The sequence below is a fragment of the Cygnus olor genome, chromosome 27 (genome assembly GCF_009769625.2).
Source record: "Cygnus olor isolate bCygOlo1 chromosome 27, bCygOlo1.pri.v2, whole genome shotgun sequence".
Classification (NCBI taxonomy): domain Eukaryota; kingdom Metazoa; phylum Chordata; class Aves; order Anseriformes; family Anatidae; genus Cygnus; species Cygnus olor.
The window spans coordinates 1,668,229-1,686,384 of NC_049195.1; the positions used below are offsets into that span (position 1 = coordinate 1,668,229).

General features: G+C 39.3%; 1 long non-coding RNA gene across 1 annotated transcript in view; it reads left to right on the top strand.

Moving 5' to 3' along the window:
• Window positions 1-18,156, top strand: part of LOC121060588 — a 36,845-nt gene continuing 18,689 nt past the window's right edge. Inside the window, exons 1-2 of the long non-coding RNA XR_005814883.1 lie at window positions 1-743; window positions 1,395-1,501. This is a non-coding gene — a long non-coding RNA (uncharacterized LOC121060588). The remainder of the gene's footprint in view (window positions 744-1,394; window positions 1,502-18,156) is intronic.

An 18,156-nucleotide genomic window follows, 5' to 3' on the forward strand; every position in this document is an offset into this window, starting at 1 on the left:
TTAGATCAGACTAGTGATCCGTCTAGCCAGATAGTCTGTCTCAACACAGATGTGTGCCAAGCTCGTTAAAGAGACGTAAAGACCTACAGTAGGCCTCCACAGAAACAACTGCCATAGAAAAATCTCCCTGGGGTAAAAACCTCTTCTAATCCCCATTCAGTCAATTGTGCTCTGAGCCCCCAAATTCTCAATTTCATATCCTCTTGTTTAAGAAGTAGGCTTTTATTTGTTGGCCCTCTCCGTGCTGTGTGTGACCATAGCAGCTTCAAGGAATGGGATGTGGAGCACAGTAATTCCATTGCTAACACAATTCAGGTATTATATGCACTGATGTATCTGAGTGTTTCTGTGATCTTCTCTTAGTCTGATGATGTCACGATACATTTCAAAAGTAGCAGGTGTACAATGTGAGGAAAATGTTCTTTCGTTGTTGAGAGTTGTTATTTTTTGCAGGGAGGAGTAAAGGGAAAGGAAGAAAAAGGTTATAGAATCATAGAGTATCTCCAGCTGGAAGGGGTCCCCAAGGGTCATCGAGTCCAGCTCCTGGCTCAGTTCACCTCCTGGCTCTAACTAACTTCTAAACCTGTCATTTCAACAGATTGAAGGTTTCCCTCTTTAGAGGGATTTAGAAGATAATGTTCACTTTAGAACATCCAATTTGCTTTCGTGTCATTTCCATGAATGAAGCCAAGCAAGAACCTATGTAACATGAGGTTAATGTTTCTGCAGAAAACTGTGATCAGGTATGTCTAAACAGCATTCCTCAGCCATATAGCCCAAGTGCCCCCCTAGTTATTCTCATTCTGCTTAATGAATACGAATAATACATTTTTAAATAATACCCATAACAATACAGTGTGAAGGGAGAACAGGAGTGCTTCTCTAATTAGAGTTTTTGAATGACATTGGAAAAGGGTGCTGGGTTAAATCATCTTTCCTTGCTCTGGGTTGAATTAGCATAGATTTAATGCCAGTGATAATTTTATGCAACTGTGAGATCAGTAGTTTAATGCATCTGGCAGTGAGACAGGGATTTTCTTTCACTAACAGCGCTGAATAAACCCCTGTAATCCTTTTCCTTTAGCTCTCGTGCCCATCCAGACTTCAGCTTAATAAAAGACCAAAGAAATCAGGAGTCTGTGGAGCACCTGTGACTCGAGCACAGGCAGAATGAGATGCTATCTTAGCATATTTGTGGTTCAGAATCATTACAAAGACTAATAGCTGGACTGGAGGGCTAAATTTACATTTCTACCTCCTGTGCATTGCAGAAGGATTCCCTCCTAGCAAAGTGTGTACATTGACTTAGTGCTGTTACCTGTTGCAGAACCACTCAAAGTGAAACAAGAATCTCGACTGCTTTGGGTAGCATTTCACTTTTTTTTTCTTTAAAGTACAGTTGCACCACTACATTACAGCTGGATGACAACCTGTGAACTCCAATGCAGACACTGTTTAATTTTAAGAAGTATGGGTTTTTTCCAAAACTCAGAGAAAAGTTGTGAATATATTTGTTGGAAGAGGAATTTGTAGAGGCTTCACATATACACAATAAAGCTCAAACTCCCCAAATTTTAAATAAAATAGTGTATTGTAATGAAGTATTCAAGACTAAAGGCTGCTCAGGAGGTGCATTGAAGCTGTAGTTAGCTGCCAGCTCAGACAACACGCAGAAGACATGCTTTGATTATCGCATCAGACTTCAGATGTTTCTCATTGCTTGTTTAGCCTGATTCCTAAGGATCAAAAGAGCCTGTTCACACAAGGGTCTGTTTATTTACAAGGATTATACTTGTTAACTGACAGTTTAAAAGGAATTAAATAGGCCTCCAACACTGATAGTCTAGCATTAAAGAGAGTATTAAATGCTGACCTTGGATTCTGTTAAAGGCTTTCTTTTCCTGTTCCTCCTGTTCACTAGTCTGGAGAAGGGATGGAAGCTTCAACATGCCCAAGTTGATACTCATTGTGCTATTAGAGAGACATGACTGAAATAAGATTTCCAGTGAAAATGAATATGGATGTTTTAAGGGATGGTTGTAGACCACTGTGATCCCTGGCAAATGGTTGAGAATAACATTGTAGAATAACGTAAAATACCATGCTGAGCAGGACGAACTTACTGAAGAACATTGTACCCAGGGCTTGCTAAAGGCAGCGACTGTTAGCTGAGCATCTTTTGAAAATGTGGTCTTGACAAGAGCAGCACAGATCATAGAAAAGCAGCTAACATGAAAAAATGACTTGTTTAATGTTAGATTTAAAAAAAATAATAACAACAACTTGATGGCTACTATTATTCTGGTCAGTATTTTGGATTTGGGTTTTGATAGAACAGTTTTACACGGCAAGATTTTTTTAATGAAATTGAAATACCTCAGAATACATTAGTCTTATTTTCCCATGGAAAAGTTACCGAAATTCAAAATCTATCTTGTTTCAAATACAATGTGGTATGCTGTACTATATCTTAATAGAATAGGAATTAGCAGTATAAAGAAACCAAAATGTTTACACAAGATTTTTTTGATGTGAGTTGAAATACTTCATTTTTTTTGTCCAGCATTTCTTTTCTCCAGGTTCAACATTTTGTCTTGAATAGCATGAAAATACATTTTGACATGACTGTAAATGCAAATTGTGCTTGGCCATTCCTTCTGACTGGCTTAGTGTAGTACCTCTTACTGCAGTACAGCTGTGCGAAAGGAAAGGTCACATTGGAAACGTCTTCTGTGATGAAACACTATGTGAAGGAGAGCTCCTTAGGGAGGCAGATGACATTAATGGGAGATGTAAAATGCTGCATTAATATGCTGGATTTTACTGGGGGGGTTGTTCGTTTTGTGGGTATAAGGGCCAGCAAAATACCCCTTAAAGCAAGTTCTTGAACGTGGATAGTTCTAGCCTTCAAAAAAAAAAAAGAAGAGAGGAAATGCTAGCTTAAGATTAATAGGAAATTTTCAAAACTTTAATTGAAAACAAATAAGGTGTTTGAAAAGGAATGGGGTGCTGACAGTGGAAGATGATACAAAGAAGTCTATAAAATAGTGTAAGGACTATTGTGGTGCGTTGTTATTGTTGTCATCTCCTAGGTACACAGCTACTGCTTATTTACACTACTTTAAGATGCCTTTAAGTTCCAGTCAGGACAGCAAAGGCTGTTGTGCTTGGCGTTGTACATGCAGGGACTATAAGGTAAGGACGGTGTCTCCTTGGAATTGAGATCTGTATTTTTCACATATAAACAGTGAAGTGATTAGACACTAGCTGGAGAACTTTGAAGTGGCCCAAATCTTACTCATAATTGATTCTCTACTTGCCTGTTTTGTGTCTTAGAGATGTAACTGTTGATAGAGGTGACTTTTTTCTGAAATATAATGATAGAATTGGATCAACTATCCTCCCTACTCTTTTATTCAATGCTTTGTCCTAACCCATTCAAGTTCTTACTATATGTTTTTGCAAATTAATAAGACAAATTCCACAAAGGCTGAGTAGCAGCTCCAGGCTTGATATACATTTAATACCAGCCCTGAAGGTTTTTGGAATTTTAGGGAGATTAAATCTCTTTATTCCATCTGGCTGTCTTTGTAATATCTACCAGATCAAGTGTGGAAACCTAGTTGCCTTTTAATTCATGTGTAGTTCTCTAATCCCTGGGAGGAGTTATATGGGAAAAAATGTTAATTGGTTGAAAATTTAGATGAGCTACTGCTGAAATATTCTAGAAATTAAACCCAGTGATATTTGTGAGCTGTAACATTTTCAGTTTTCATCATGTCTTCCACAAGAGAAAAGGTGTGAGATTTTTTTTTTCCCAATTTGCACCTCCAGGTGCAACCAAGTTGTTTCTCCATGTTTTCAGCCATTCTGGATGAAAAAGAAAAGAGAATATGTAGCCTGCAATAGCATAAAAATACAGAAATATTCTAAAAGCCTTTGGAAAATACTAATCCCCCCCCTTGTACCTCATTGCTGCAATGGCCAACTGGGATTAATGAGCAAAGAATGCTTTGGAGTAGTTCTGAGGGGGGCTATGATATTAAATTCTGATCTTAAAGAGCTATTAAGATGTTTAAAAAATGATAGTGGACTCGCTTCCCACTGGTATACTTTGAACTTTGTCTCCTGTCTGTCAATAGCATACATATTGTCTGTCAAATTAAGATATTAGGCAGTCAAGGCCGTTTTGTCTGGGAAGGACTTTTCCTGGCAAATACTGCAGGAAAAACCTTTAACAGTCTTCATCCTCCAAAAACAATGCATAGCTGGAGCTAAGAAGAAAAAAGAAAAATCTGTATGTGTGTGTGCATGCTTTTCTCAAGACCTTTAAGGGGAAGGGTTCTAAGAAATAACATGCAGTTCTGATGGTACAACACTACCTAATTTTTAAGTTGACGAGACTGACCTTTCTCTCTTTAAAAATGGCACTTTCTCAAGACCTAAAGTAAGCTGCAAGTGAAAACTGCATTCTAACTTAGTCTCGAACAAAAAAAAAAACAAAAACTAATCATCTTAATTGTTCCATCATATTTCTTTGCATCTGGTAAAGCACAGTCATTGCAAATTGCCAGTATTTCAGGGGACTGTAATTTGTATGGTTATCACACAAGTGTGAGACTGTTAAATTCCTTTCTTAGCCTGCTCCAGTGTGATATTTGAGAATCATTTTGTTTGTTTTCCTCTCTCAGACTAAAAAGCAGTCCCACCCCAAGCAAGATGTGCATGGCCAACAGAGGAATTGCATTATTCCAGTTGTTGGGGAGGCAGCACAAGACCTGGAAACCTGGGCTTAATTTTTAGCAGTCACACAGTCCCTAGATGATCCTGGGCAAGTTTTTCTTTGCAGATTTGCTAATAATATTAGAGTATCTTGCAGTTTAATTATATGAGAAATAAAATTAAAAATGCCTAATGCTGTATGGCCGAGCAAAGCAGAATAGAACAGTTAGTGGCCAATATTTTCTTTGATAACTAAAGTTTCAAACTTAAAAGACAGAAGAAAGGGAATGCTACCGAAAACAAGTAGTAGTTTAATTGCAGGTTGGCAGCATGAATCAAAATTATATTTTTTCAGTTTATTTAACTATTGTATTTAAATTTGCACTGGAACCGATATTTCCAAATGAAGAAGTTTTTTTTTTCAAATTTGTGAATGAAACATCTTGGCGATTAAATACTTGCGTTTTTACTTTTTTTTGGATGACAAGCCTTGCAAAATTTAGTCTGATTTGACAAGTAGAAGAGATTTCAGTCTTGGTGAAACTGAGTTTAGAGCTTATTTGTCAAGAAATTCCATCCAGTTCTACATGCCTCTCTAATTGAAAGTTCTCAAATCTGATAAGAGATCTAATGGTATTTGATGAATTCAATGCTACTGCATTCTTCTGTCAGAAGTCTGCATCCTCAAAGGTCATGAGCAGTGATAAGCCCCCAAATATGCTGCTTTTGTCCTTTGCCCAGATATGTGGATAATACGTTGCTCAAAAGAGCATCGATGCAACTTTTCAGTGGAGGAAATTCTAACCGAATATGATCTGCCTGGCAAGAAAGATTAATTTGATATCAGGCAAGTTCAACGTGAGATTGAAAAGGCAGCATCACGTTGGAACTGCTTAAAATTTGTTGACGTTCGGCATTTACTGACCGATATCGAATGTAGTTCAGGTGGCTAAACAGGGAGGTTGTCACAGACATGATGAGGATTTCAGTTTCATTAAATAGATGAAAAAAATATGTATTCAGTCACTTCTGATTAAAAAAAAAAAAAAAAAGTAAGATAAATCAAGGGGAAAAACATTAAAAACATGGGAATAACTAATAGGGAATGAATTGAAATGCTTTTGCTTGCAAATTTTACTTAGAATTTGTTGAACCACTTTGTACTTTGGGCAGCAGAAAACCCTGAACATTTGAAAGCCTTTTTTCCTGTTTTTAATGTTTCTTTTTCTTCTGATTTCTTTTTTTTTTTTCCTGATATTCTACTGCATTCTTCCTCTGTCTGTCAACACAAGTTTTTACTCTAGATTTTTTCATAAAGCTTTTTTAGCTTTGAATTGTGGAAGAATCTGTGTTTTTAAGTGATACTTCTGCCCTTAAGAGTTGTATAGGGAACCTGGGAAATTGTGACAACAGGCTTGTTGAACTCAATAAGATGATGGAATCCAAAGTATATTCTCTTAATTTTTATACGGTGATTTTCCCAGAATTACATGACACCTTAGTGTTGATTCGTGAATACTGAACTACCGAAAATGTAGTTTTATTTTTCTCCTATATTTTTCCCACTGAGGCCTTCTGCAGTCTGTTACTTGAAATCTTGATATTCTTATCTAAATTTCGGAGCAAAATCTTACATTACTTTAACCCCAAGTGTTAGGTGAGATGGTTCATCTGGCTTCATAAACAATAGCAGTTTGGGAACTAAACCACTGACTTCAAGCTCTGTAGTCACTGCTGGAAATTGAAACACTTGAAATACAGCAGACAGCTGTTCTTATGGGATCATAATGGGAAGATGAAGATTCACAGTCCTGAGAAAGCTAATTCTGAACTGGTGTGTTAATGCTTTTTCTTTTAGTGTGATCCGTGAAAGGTATCACTCTGTTTCGTTGCCTGGTTTTTATATTTAGAACCACAGATCAAGCTGCCAGCGTGTGCAGTTTAATCTAGAGAGAGAGATCTCAAATTCTGTGCCTTATAACCAAAAAGGCAATTTCTGCAACACGAGTCTGATTTTCCAAATGAAATGTTAATCTACCACTAGGAGGAGGAACCTAGTACATACTAAAACATTTATTTTCAATACTATGTCTGAAGAATACATGCTGGCATGCGCAACCACTGCATTCCTGCTCTAATTAGGATTTTCACTAATTCTAATGGTAATAGACTCTGCAAATGTACATAGTAATGAGATTTTTACTGTACCTAGATGAACGGGCTTCTTTCTGACTGAAGGAGAGACCCCCCCGAACTCCTGGGCCTGTCACTGCACCGTATCTTGTTGCGATGTTTTGTCCACTAGTCATCTTTAATCTGTGTTTTGCAAGTAGTAAGTTATTCTATTGACTACATAGTGCTAGTGCTGAAACCCTTATAAATAAATTCCAGCAGAAGCTTTTCCTTCCTTATCTCTTGCGTAAGCTGAAGTGCTAATTTCAGTAAATCCTAGTCTTAGATGGTGTAAGGGCTTTCTTGGAGGGCTGTGTATTAATGCAGATGTTCTTCACCTCTCTAAATTAATACATTAACATCATAGCACTTAGCTTGGGTTATCCCTTCTGTTTTCCTAATGCATTATTGCCAAAATAATATCAGGATGTGCATTCATGAATAACTTGATATTTTTTCACATGGGAAAGCTTTTAGTGCAAAGCGACATGCTTTATTTCTTCAGGGTTATTGCTAGTTTAATGGCAATTTTTTAAAGATAATTTTTATAGATAAGTTTCCCCAGGTCATTCCATTTGGAGTGTAATTGGTAGTGATGTCCCTGTTCAGAGCTTTTAAAATGCTCCAATAGCCATCGCAAGCTATAGGGAATATTTAGAGAGATTTCACCGGTGTTAGAATTCCAACTTAAATTGGGACTACTGGTGTGACCTAGCACAAGGATTCTGGGCTTTAATAGTAAAAGAAAACTGCAAACACTTAAAATGGGCCGAAGAGGGAAAGTTAGCAGAAATGTAGAAAGATTCTGGGGATTCAAAGTCGAGCTGTTCCTTACGTGCTGCATCTTGGTGCTGCTTCCACATGATGATCTGGGCTTCTGCACGGGTTCTCGTCTGATACCACAACGTGGAACAAAAATACAAATAAACCTTTTATCTGGCAGCTAGAAGCTCTGACCTTTAAGAAACAAATTAGGAAGTGTTAAGACATTTGAAATCTGTTGAAGCTAGTCTCTCAACTGAGAAGCACAACTGGATTTAGGGACCGATACAAAGCCCATTAGCATTAGTAGAGTTTTCCTGTTGACTACAGCAGCATTTCAGTTAGGCCCGTGGTTAATTAAGCTGGCTAGCGAACAGCTGGGCATCTCCAGGCAACTTGCAAGTTATTCTGAGCTTTCAGCTGTCAGCACGCAGATGGATGTGATAGTTTGAATAACACAATGAGGCTGTTGGCTCTGTAACAATACAATTGCAATAAGTTGGCTGGCTGGCTTACCTGCCAGGACGAGGATGGTAGTCATGAGTGTGATATTTATGTGGACTACTTTTGGGAAAATGTTGAGAAGAATTGTCTTCCGTTTTTGTTTTTTCTTCCCATTACAGGACCACCTAGAGTATTTGTACATTACCTGCATTTAAAATAAATGTTTAATATTACACACATGAACCATGACAGACTCCCTCAGTCATAGATGTTCTTTCTGGAGCCTTTAGATTTCAGTTCCAGATAACATTGTTAATAATCTAATGGAAGCTCTAGGTCTTTGGCTGTTGTCAAGGGAAAGAACTTCATCTGAGAGGAGCAGTGACTCTATCTCTGCAGGCAAGAGCTGTAGGTCAACATCTTTCATTTGCAGAGCAAATTTTAATCTGTGAAAATACCAGTCATGGGAATAAAACAAGATCAATCTTCAGGATTGCATACTAACAAAACCAGCTATTTTCACTTCTAGTCTGAACCGTCAAGGACTTTAATGTCTCTACTGAAGAGAGGTGATCCACCTTTATTGTCAAGTTCCTCTGAGAAATGTGCAAATTTTATAGGACAGAATTCCAACTCCTAAAGATACCTTCCATGACACTACAGAAAGCACATCATCTCCCAAGTACCATACCTTCTTTTTGATATCAAGTAGCTGTGACTGTGTAATACTCCCTGACATCAATGAAACATTTTAATCTAAACTTCAAATCGTAAATTACTTGTACTGACTCTAAAAGATAAAGGCGTTGTACCATCGGACTGCAGGAGTTGGAGTAAGCTGTTGTCTTCATTTGGGACACTCCTTTCAGGAAGGCACAGCAAAAACTTTTTTTTTTTTGTGGTCATTGCTGGTGCTCATTTTCAGGTCTCTTTTTATTTTTGTGGTTTTCTGAAAAGTGCAGTTCAATGAAACTGTGCATGTGCCCAAAGGTAGTAAACCCCTCTTTCTTAGCCCGCGGATCTCGAGCCTTCTGTTGGGATAATTTAGCAGTTTGTGGAGCCATGTAGTATGTATAGCAGATGAGGGGTCTGATCTGACTTAAAAATAACCCGGAACATCACTGTGGCTTAGTAGTACATTTAATGTTCATTCTGTTCTAACAGTTTGCTGTATAAGTGCAGAAGGAAGGTGAAGGAATTGACAAATCTTCGTATTGGAGGCAGCAGTCTCAAGCACACACGAGGGGAGTTGTTTGTCCAAGTTCCTAAGAAAAGGCCTGTGGAGTTTGAGTGTGATGTAACCACGTCTTTCAGCTAACTCCTAGGCCATCACTTCTCTTTGTTCTTCTGTCAGGGTAGCTCTTTTGACGATCTCCACTGTTATCTCAATTGCATCCAACATAGCTCTGTTGAGCAATGTCTCCCCCTTTTGATAATCTTAGGGAAACTTCAGCAGCAGCAGCACTTTCCCGTGGCGTCTCAAGTGCTTTTTTTTTTTTTTTTTTCTGTTTTCTTATCAAGTAGTGCTGAGGATGTAGTTGCAACATTATGAGATTAGAAGTGACAGAATCCAGTCTGTGGTACTCAGACTGCTCTCTAGTGCTGCCCCACAGTTTCTACATTTTTATTTAATGACATAGGGAGTGTTACTGAGTTTTGTCCATGTGCAGCTTGTTCTCTTCTCAGGTTTGTGTTAGTGCATTATAACCTCTGTTTATCAAAATGTTCCTTTTAGCCGTAATAGAGAATGTTATTTAAGATGGTAATACCGCTGTGTGTCATAAACCTGAATTTATGGTGAATTTGATGAAGAGCTGTGACTTTTGTTTGTCTGCCAGACTATTTTTCACGTGCTGATTTCATATTCTCACTTTCACCTTACCGGCCTACCATCCTCATTTGTCTTTTTTGGGCGATTTATTGCTATTTTTCTGGTGCCTGGGTTAGGCTCTTTTGCTTGGAAACTAACTTTTATGTGTGTGTCCTAATAGTTTCATAAGCAGGCAGAGTTGAATTGTATGGGTTTTAGGTAGCCACGATGATACAGATAATGATAAAACATTTTTTGTGTAAAACGTGACACACAGTCCCCTAAGTTTGTATGTTAGACTGTTCTGGAAGTTGTTGTGCCTTACCGCTGATAATGAAAGGTATGTTAAACTTGATCTTAATTATAATTATTTTTCTAAAGCAACACAGTTCCGTTCCTGATGAGCTGTACCAGCTCTGGCTCAAAATGTTCAGAATAAACTTCTCTGGGACTTTGACATTCTTGTCCAGTATTGAACTAAGCAGAGATGTTATTTTCTAAGTCTTGGTGTTACACAAAGGGTTTATCATTTCTGCAGTAGTGCTTCTGTATGGAAATCTCATTATGTATTTCAAAAAAGAATGCAAGCAGTATGATTTTCAGGAAGTGTAATTTGGAGCTGAAAGGTATCTGTCTTAGAACATTTGACCTTTGTAATAGGCTGGGCAGAACATGTAATGGATACTTAGGCTTTAATGGTCTTGGAGGACTGTGGAAAGGTGATCTTTAAATAGGGATCCTATTTAGTGATTGCACAAGGACGATTTTAGCATAGGGAAAGTTATAATGGGGAATCAGTGTCTTACCCTGTCCCTGCAACTGTGTAAAGGTTTGTGATAAAAAAAGGGCTACTGAAATGGACAGTGTGACAGATGCTGGGTTTTGCCAGAGTGGCTGTATAGGGAAATCCAGGACCATGCGAGCAAGCAGTTGAGGTTTTAACCAAAACTTCATTGAAATCAAAGGGCATCTGACTATTAAGATCTTGGGGTACGGATGTGTGGAATCAGGTCTCACAATCCCAAATCTTTCTCATTTTGACCCTCCCTATACAGACTTTTATAGTTTGAACAAAACCATGCTTAATGATCATTTGTTGTTTCAATAATATTTGCAGAGCAGGTTTCTGTATTTTATTTGTCCATATTAAGCATGTAGTTATGATTAAGTTCATTGCAAGAGAAATGCATTACAAATTATAATGAACAAAAAAATTAGGTATTTTTTCTCTAAAGTTATCTTTAATATCTGGAATCCTGGATTGACTTCTATTCCAATTATAGGGAGCTTTTCTTTTTGGATTTTTTTCATGCATTAGGCCTTTCTTACTTTTGAGAACATACGAATGTACATGCATGTGCAAATGCTGCTGCTGTAATTATCAAACTTAGATTCATTAGGTGAATGAATTCACTGTGATTACAAGACTTGGCAAGAAAATATCTCCCAGGCCATCTCAGCTACCTGTGCAGGTAGGAGTTGGATCCTGGAAAGAGGGTGGTGCAGTGACATGAAAGCAGTAACCTTGTCCTTTCTGATACAGCCCTGTCGTAACTCTTAGGTGGTTTCCAGCAAGTTGCTTCGTGTCTATGCGTGGTACTTTTAATGAGCAATGTTTCAAGACTAATCTTCCTAGGCTCTTTTACTGGGCAGTGCTTACTGCATTGAGCACTTTGATTGTAAAGGGAAACTGAGGAGGTGAGCTTATGTTAGCCTTTTATAGGTTTATAGCCTTTTTTAGGTTGGATATTAGGAGAAATTTCTTTACTGAAAGGGTTGTGCAGCCTTTGCCTAGCTGCCCAGGGCAGTGGTTGAGTCAACATCCCTGGAGGTATTCAAGAAACGTGTAGATGTAGAGCTTAGTAGCATGGTTTAGTGGTGGACTTTAGTACTTGGTTAGGGGTTGGACTAGATGATGATAGAGGTCTTTTTCCAACCTTAATGATTTGATGATTTTGTGTTAGCCTAACAGGACTAATGTTAGCCTTTACCAATATCCACCTGTATCATTTTTATGGGCAGAAAGGTGACTGTAGGACTCTTCTGCTTACTTTGGCTCTAAGAAGAGTAGCATCTCTAGTACAAAACTGAAGACCAAAAGAATATCACAGGTGTTGGATAGAAAAGCTCTACACTGTGAACGCCGACTGTGTAAGCAGTTGTAAACTAAACTGGTTGGTTTTGTTACCTTCACTGCTAAAGCAACAAGCAGTGTCAGTGTTACGTATTTAAATCTCTCTGGGTTATTAACATCCAGTAACAATTGAAGGCTTGAGCTTTGCTAATAGCAGCAAACCTTCCGCATAGGGGAAGTACCAGCACTTGGATGTATTGTACGCCGTGTGACGGGGACTGCTTGACATGTGTTTTATTTTAAAAATGCCACTAGCTGAAAATTCATCAGACTTGTAATGCAGGTTTGAATTCATTTATATTGCTGGTGGAAGTAATATCTCAAGAGCCTTAGACAGATGCGTGAAAGGTGTAAGCAGACAGTGTTCTCGGTGGATTAGAAAACGCTTCAAGCACCATCACCACCCCCAAGTCCTTTCTGCCCTTGCCTGCCTGACCTTTTAGTACAAATGGAAGGTTTTAACATGGGGAAAGAAAAAAAAAAAAAAGCAACATGCCCAAACTAATGCCTTCTGTTACCCTCAGGACCTTCTCTGGACCTTCTCTAGCTTAGCTACATTTGGAGTCTTTCCGCGAATCCAGCTAGTGACCTGTGCCTGTTAGTGCAGCCTGTGCGACCTCTTGTTGCAGCTCTGCCTTAAGTAGATACGGAGTGTAATTGAGTTTTCTGCCCACTGAAGTCCTGAGATGGTCCCATCTGTTAATAGTGCATAATACTAGGAATCGCCATTTGTTGAAGCCCTAGAGTTCATACTTGTCAGAATTGTACAGCAGCTGAATCGGGCATGATCGTGCACAGGGCAAGATTGCAGCAAACTGCTCATTTGGATGCTCGCCAGCGTTGCGGGGTCAGTCTGCACATGATTTCCCTGTGCTTCTCGAAGGTGAGGGTGGGGAAATAGCTCCCCTCCTGGGGACTGGGTTTTTTAAACCATCAAGAAGTCATGTGTGTGTGCTTTAATTTGTGGCCTTGCTTAAATTATCTGGAGTCCTTCAAAAGGAAAAAAAAAATCAATTTGACTTTGGCAGCTGTCTCTACAGTGCCTGCCAATCACCATAGTATCTTGGCTATTTTTAAGTCTCCTGAAATCAGTCTGCATTAAGGCAATAGCTGTGCTTGGATTTAAGCCCAGGACTCTATCAATATAAAATGATTTGTTGCAAGTTTAAAGATGCTTCATCCCTATTCTCTCTCTTTTCATTTACATTTTAAGCTTTCATCAAAATGTGGATCAACATTACTAATAGAGCCTTTTTTTTCCTCTGTTCTGCATCATGCTTTCTACAAAGAAAACCTAAGACTGTATGCTCTTAACCTCTGTCTATTGTAAGGCTTTTTTCCTTCCCATGAAAGAAGAAGGATCAAGTTGTTCACTGAAAGAATCTGCTGCAAGTCTTGCAGCCTTGTACCATTTGAATACACTTCCCAGTACAGTTCTGAGGGACGTGAAACAAGTGTGTAGGAGAGCAATCCACAAAAAGGAGATGATCTTTCATATGCAATAGGTAATGGAAATAATCCTTAAAGAAAAGATCTTATTCTTCCAGATTTAAGACCCAGGTTTCCAAAGTGCTGAGTGTGTTGGATCATTGGTCCTACTAGCTGTAGAAGACTTCGGGGTGCTTGCCTGCTCCCTGCAGCTAGGATTCTTTCTGTGTTTGTGTTCTCTCTAATTTGTCAGGAGTCATGCTCACAAGGGGAATAGGTTATTTCAATAATCAAGTTTCTGACTGCAAAACTTGCTATTTACTTGTGTCATTTCAAACCTGCATGCAGTCATTATGTCCATCCACACAGGCTTTATTTTTCAGTGAGATTTCCCTGGGGAAAAACATGTACCCGATATCACTGTCCGTGCTGTAGAGAACTACAGTCAATTAAGTACTCTAAGTCACTTTCATGTGATTGAGTATAAGAGTGTTGTTAGTCAAGCTTGTTTTAATTTATATAAAAAAAAAAAAGTTCATTGCTTCAGCTTCTCTTTAGTAGAAACATAATTTCCCTGTATGTTTTTCCCCAGATTTCAACGGATTTCTGTGGCACAGACCATCATACAGAAGAAAGGAGGCATTTGTGTTCTGTGACATAAAGCCAATGATTCTGTCAATCTCAGTGGTGTAATCTTTATATGCTATTAGAAAGCATTAGCTCTCTTTTGTCACAGCTCTCAAAGCAATGTTGTTGTCGGAACTGTTAATGGAAGGGTATTCAATTAAATACGGACCATCCCTTTACAAGTAAATCAGAAGTATTTTCCTAGTTTCACGAGTAAATATAGTGATTTATTTGTAAGTAGCAGCAATGTCCCTTATGAATGTGGGTGATTGAAAAGAAACCCCTGTCCTTAATAACCCTCCTGTTTTCATACAGCTTACCTAAGAGTGGCACTGTACGAAGAGGTTATCCAAGGTGGGCAAACTGCATGTTTCTTGTATAGTTTTTTGCCAGCAGCAGAACTTAGAAGTGTTTTGAAAAACTAGTTGCTGTTAGCATTTGATAAATGGTCAACTGCACAGAAGTGAAGGAACTTTCCTGAGGCCAGCTACAGGTAGGAGTTAGGCCCAGCTGCACTGATGTCCAGTCTGGAGCTACACGACTGCCTCCTGAGGCGGTGCTTCTTTCCTATAAAGAGGAGCTAACATTTCACCCGGGGCCACTCGGTGTAGGCTGCTTTTGTTTACCCTTATTGCTTAGGCCTTGCTACACCTCCTGTTGTGTGGATGTGTGGCTGAGTGTAGCCAGCAGGCCCAGGGAGGTGATTGTCCCCCTGCACTCTCCTCTGGTGAGGCCGCACCTCGAGTGTTGTGTTTACTTTTGGGCCCCTCAGTACAAGAAGGACATCGAGGCCCTGGAGCGTGTCCAGAGAAGGGCTACAAAGCTGGTGAAGGGCCTGGGACACAAGTCCTGTGAGGAGCAGCTGGGGGAACTGGAGTTGTTTAGTCTGGAGAAGAGAAGGCTCAGGGGAGACCTTATGGCTCTCTCCAACTACCTGAAGGGAAGCTGTGGGGAGCTGGGGGTCGGCCTCTTCTTGCAGGTAACTGTGATAGGACTAGGGGGAATGGCCTCAAGTTGTGCCAGGGGAGGATTAGGTTGGAAATGAGGAGACATTTCTTCTCAGAGAGAGCAGTCAGGCATTGGGATGGGTTGCCCAGGGAGGTGGTAGAGTCACCGTCCCTGGGGGTGTTTAAGGAAAGGTTGGACGTGGTGCTTAGGGACATGGTTTAGTGGTGACAGTGGTGGTAGGGAGATGGTCTGACCTGATGATCTTGGACGGCTTTTCCAACCTTAATGCTTCTATGATTCTAAGTTTCCTCTGAGCAACCTGTGGCAATCTTTGTGGTGGTTCGTCATAGTGCCAAACAGGCTGAAAAGGTTGTCCCGGCCCACCAAGGCCTCAGAGGCAGCCGGGAGTGTTTTTGAGGTTGCAAAAGCTGCAGGACTGTGATGGGTGAAGTTCAGTTTGGCACAAACCATACTCATATTGCCTGTACTGGAGTGTAGAGCAAGTTGTCCCATTGCCTGAGTCCAGATTTCATCTCAGAAGAAAGTGAAGGGAGTGAACTTCAGCAGAGAACTGGCTCCCCAAGCCCTGGAGTGAAACAGAGCGAACAAATTGGCAGCAGAGACTATTTGCGTTCTTTGAGGGGCCAGAGAAGAAACCTGCTCAAATTAAAGCCTATATATTCTGTTTTTCTTCTCCCTGAAATTTTTCCAGGCACGATCATCAAATGCCTAATAAACAAAATGAAAACTAAACTTTAAAACAAACAAAATCTGTTACTTAATTTGTGACAAAAAGATTGGACAATATTTTTCTTGAAGCTGCAGTTTTTGCTGGAAATTCTTCTGAAAAACAGCATCACCTTGTTCTAGCTGAATTTGATTTCTTGTAAGTATATGTAATTTAAAGAACTGTTTGATGTTCTGTGTGGGTGGAGGAGATGATTTTTAACTGTCTTTAAAAACAACAACAACAAAAAAAACAGTGTTCTTGTCTCAATATGTGCTAGATATTATATAAGTAAAAATTTTATTTTTATTTTTATTTTCTTTGAAGGCATGCTGCAGTAGCATTAGTACCTCTGGGGAAAAAAAAGGATACATAATTCTTATTTGTTATTTAATTGTTCAAAGTTTTGTAAGTTTACAAGATGCCTAATTTGTACCATTTCACTACTTTTTGGGTGAAAACCTCTTTCAGGCTGTATCACTATTTTCACGTGTGGCTTAGAGTTTTGAGCTCTTTAGTTTATCAGCACTATACGGAAAATCTTCCTGGAGACTTTCCATCAAACCCATTTGTTGATGAAGGAGGGAACATCTTTTCTAATGCTTTAAAGCAGACGCCATAAATTTTGAAGTGAACTTCCCGTGCCCCTATTAATAGATAAGTAATTTTTTTTAGCACCACCCCGACCTGAGTAGCTGAGATGGGACAAGCTGGGAAGGTGAATGCTGTGAACGGGGAGTTTGTCATGATTTAGAGGAAGTATTTTTGCTTTGCTCCTTGATATTTTGTGTGTATGTGATAGAGACATTCGAACCTTATGGTTTGGGTACCACTGAGTAATTAACTGGCTGGCTGAAACAGGAGGTTGCTGGTTTTGTCAGTTCTGGATTGCTCTGCTGTGTTCAGCTTTGTGAAGCGCTTACAGCTGGTACTTGAGTGCAGGCTGAATCTGGTACTTAATAATGTCTTTTTGAGTCCTATAGGTGCTGAAGATGATGTGCTGGGTGCCTCTGCTGTCCTGCAAGTTCTTCCTTCAGATCCACAGTACCGCAGTGTTTCTCTAAGCCTAAAATGCAGCTCTCCCAGAAGGCTGAGGCTGGCTCCAAGACATTTCGTTGGAATTTAGTAGGTTACATGGAGAACGTAACGTACTCTTGTAAGAGGCACAGCAAAAGAGAATGCCAGGTATATTCTGTACTGGCTGGAATAGCGTAACTTCCTAAAGGGCCGTAATGCCTGTTGCTGTCATTCTGTGCAGTTCTGCAAAGCTAGTTGAGAAATGTTGACTTCAGTGGGCCGCGGTGCTGTTTCACAGAATGGTTAACACTGAAATAGCTATTGTGGAGTGTTTGGTAGGGTAGGAAAAATGCTTTGTTTTTCAAAGCTCCCTGAAAGTGGCTGCTTGGAAAACAGGACTCCCATTCCATTCTTCTTGGACTTTTAAAAATAGCCTTGAATTAATAAGATGCAAATCAAAGGGGGAGGAAAAACAGGTACCCACCAATCGTTGTCATAAAAATAACCATAAGAATCAGTGTGATCGTAAAAGTGTCCAATTATGATGTTTTGCTGCAGGCCTAATAAAAAAAGATATAAACAGAATGTAACCTTGAAATGAAATAAATACATTCAAACATCAGGCCATAGCATAAGAAGAAATAGTGACTTGGGCTTTGTTCCAGGCAATTAAGTGTTGGGTTCTAATTGGTAGGAGAGCATGTAAGAGCCAAATCTCCAAATCCAGCTGTTTCTCTAACTCTGCGATGTTCCTGCTGACAACCAGCGGGTGTACTTTCATTAATCATCGACTTATTTACTAACAATATAGATTCTTGTACATTTGGGGCTATCTTTTATGTCAGAGGAGCTCGGCTGCAATCAGAAAGGCTGTTTGGGTTCAAGGACTTTCCTTTGTCTTGCTGCATCTCTTGCTAATGCTTGGTATTAGAAGATAGCTGTTTCTAAAATTGGCACGTGGTGCTGTCAATTTTTGCATGTTGGTAGAACAGCCCCCGCTTGTCATAGGGTGCCGTTAGCTGCAAGATTGTTTGAGTCTGCAAGTATAAAATTGCCAGTCTCTGGAGAAAAAAGTGCTGCTGCTGTTGTTTGTTTGCCACCCTAAATCTAGTTTTAGCGCTCGCCTGATACTGCTTAAAAAAACAAAAACAACAAAAATAAAAACCCCTAACAAACACACAAACGAAGAAAAAACAACCCACAACTTTTTTGTCAATGTGAAGCTTAATAGAGTGGTTATTATAAAAGTACATGAAACCTGGTCTTGATATTTAAGACTGGTTTTGTTCTAAGACTGCTTTACTTTCAGTGACTCTTACGAGGTTTCACGCATTCCTTAGTTAGTCCTTTAATAAGCTCCTTTAA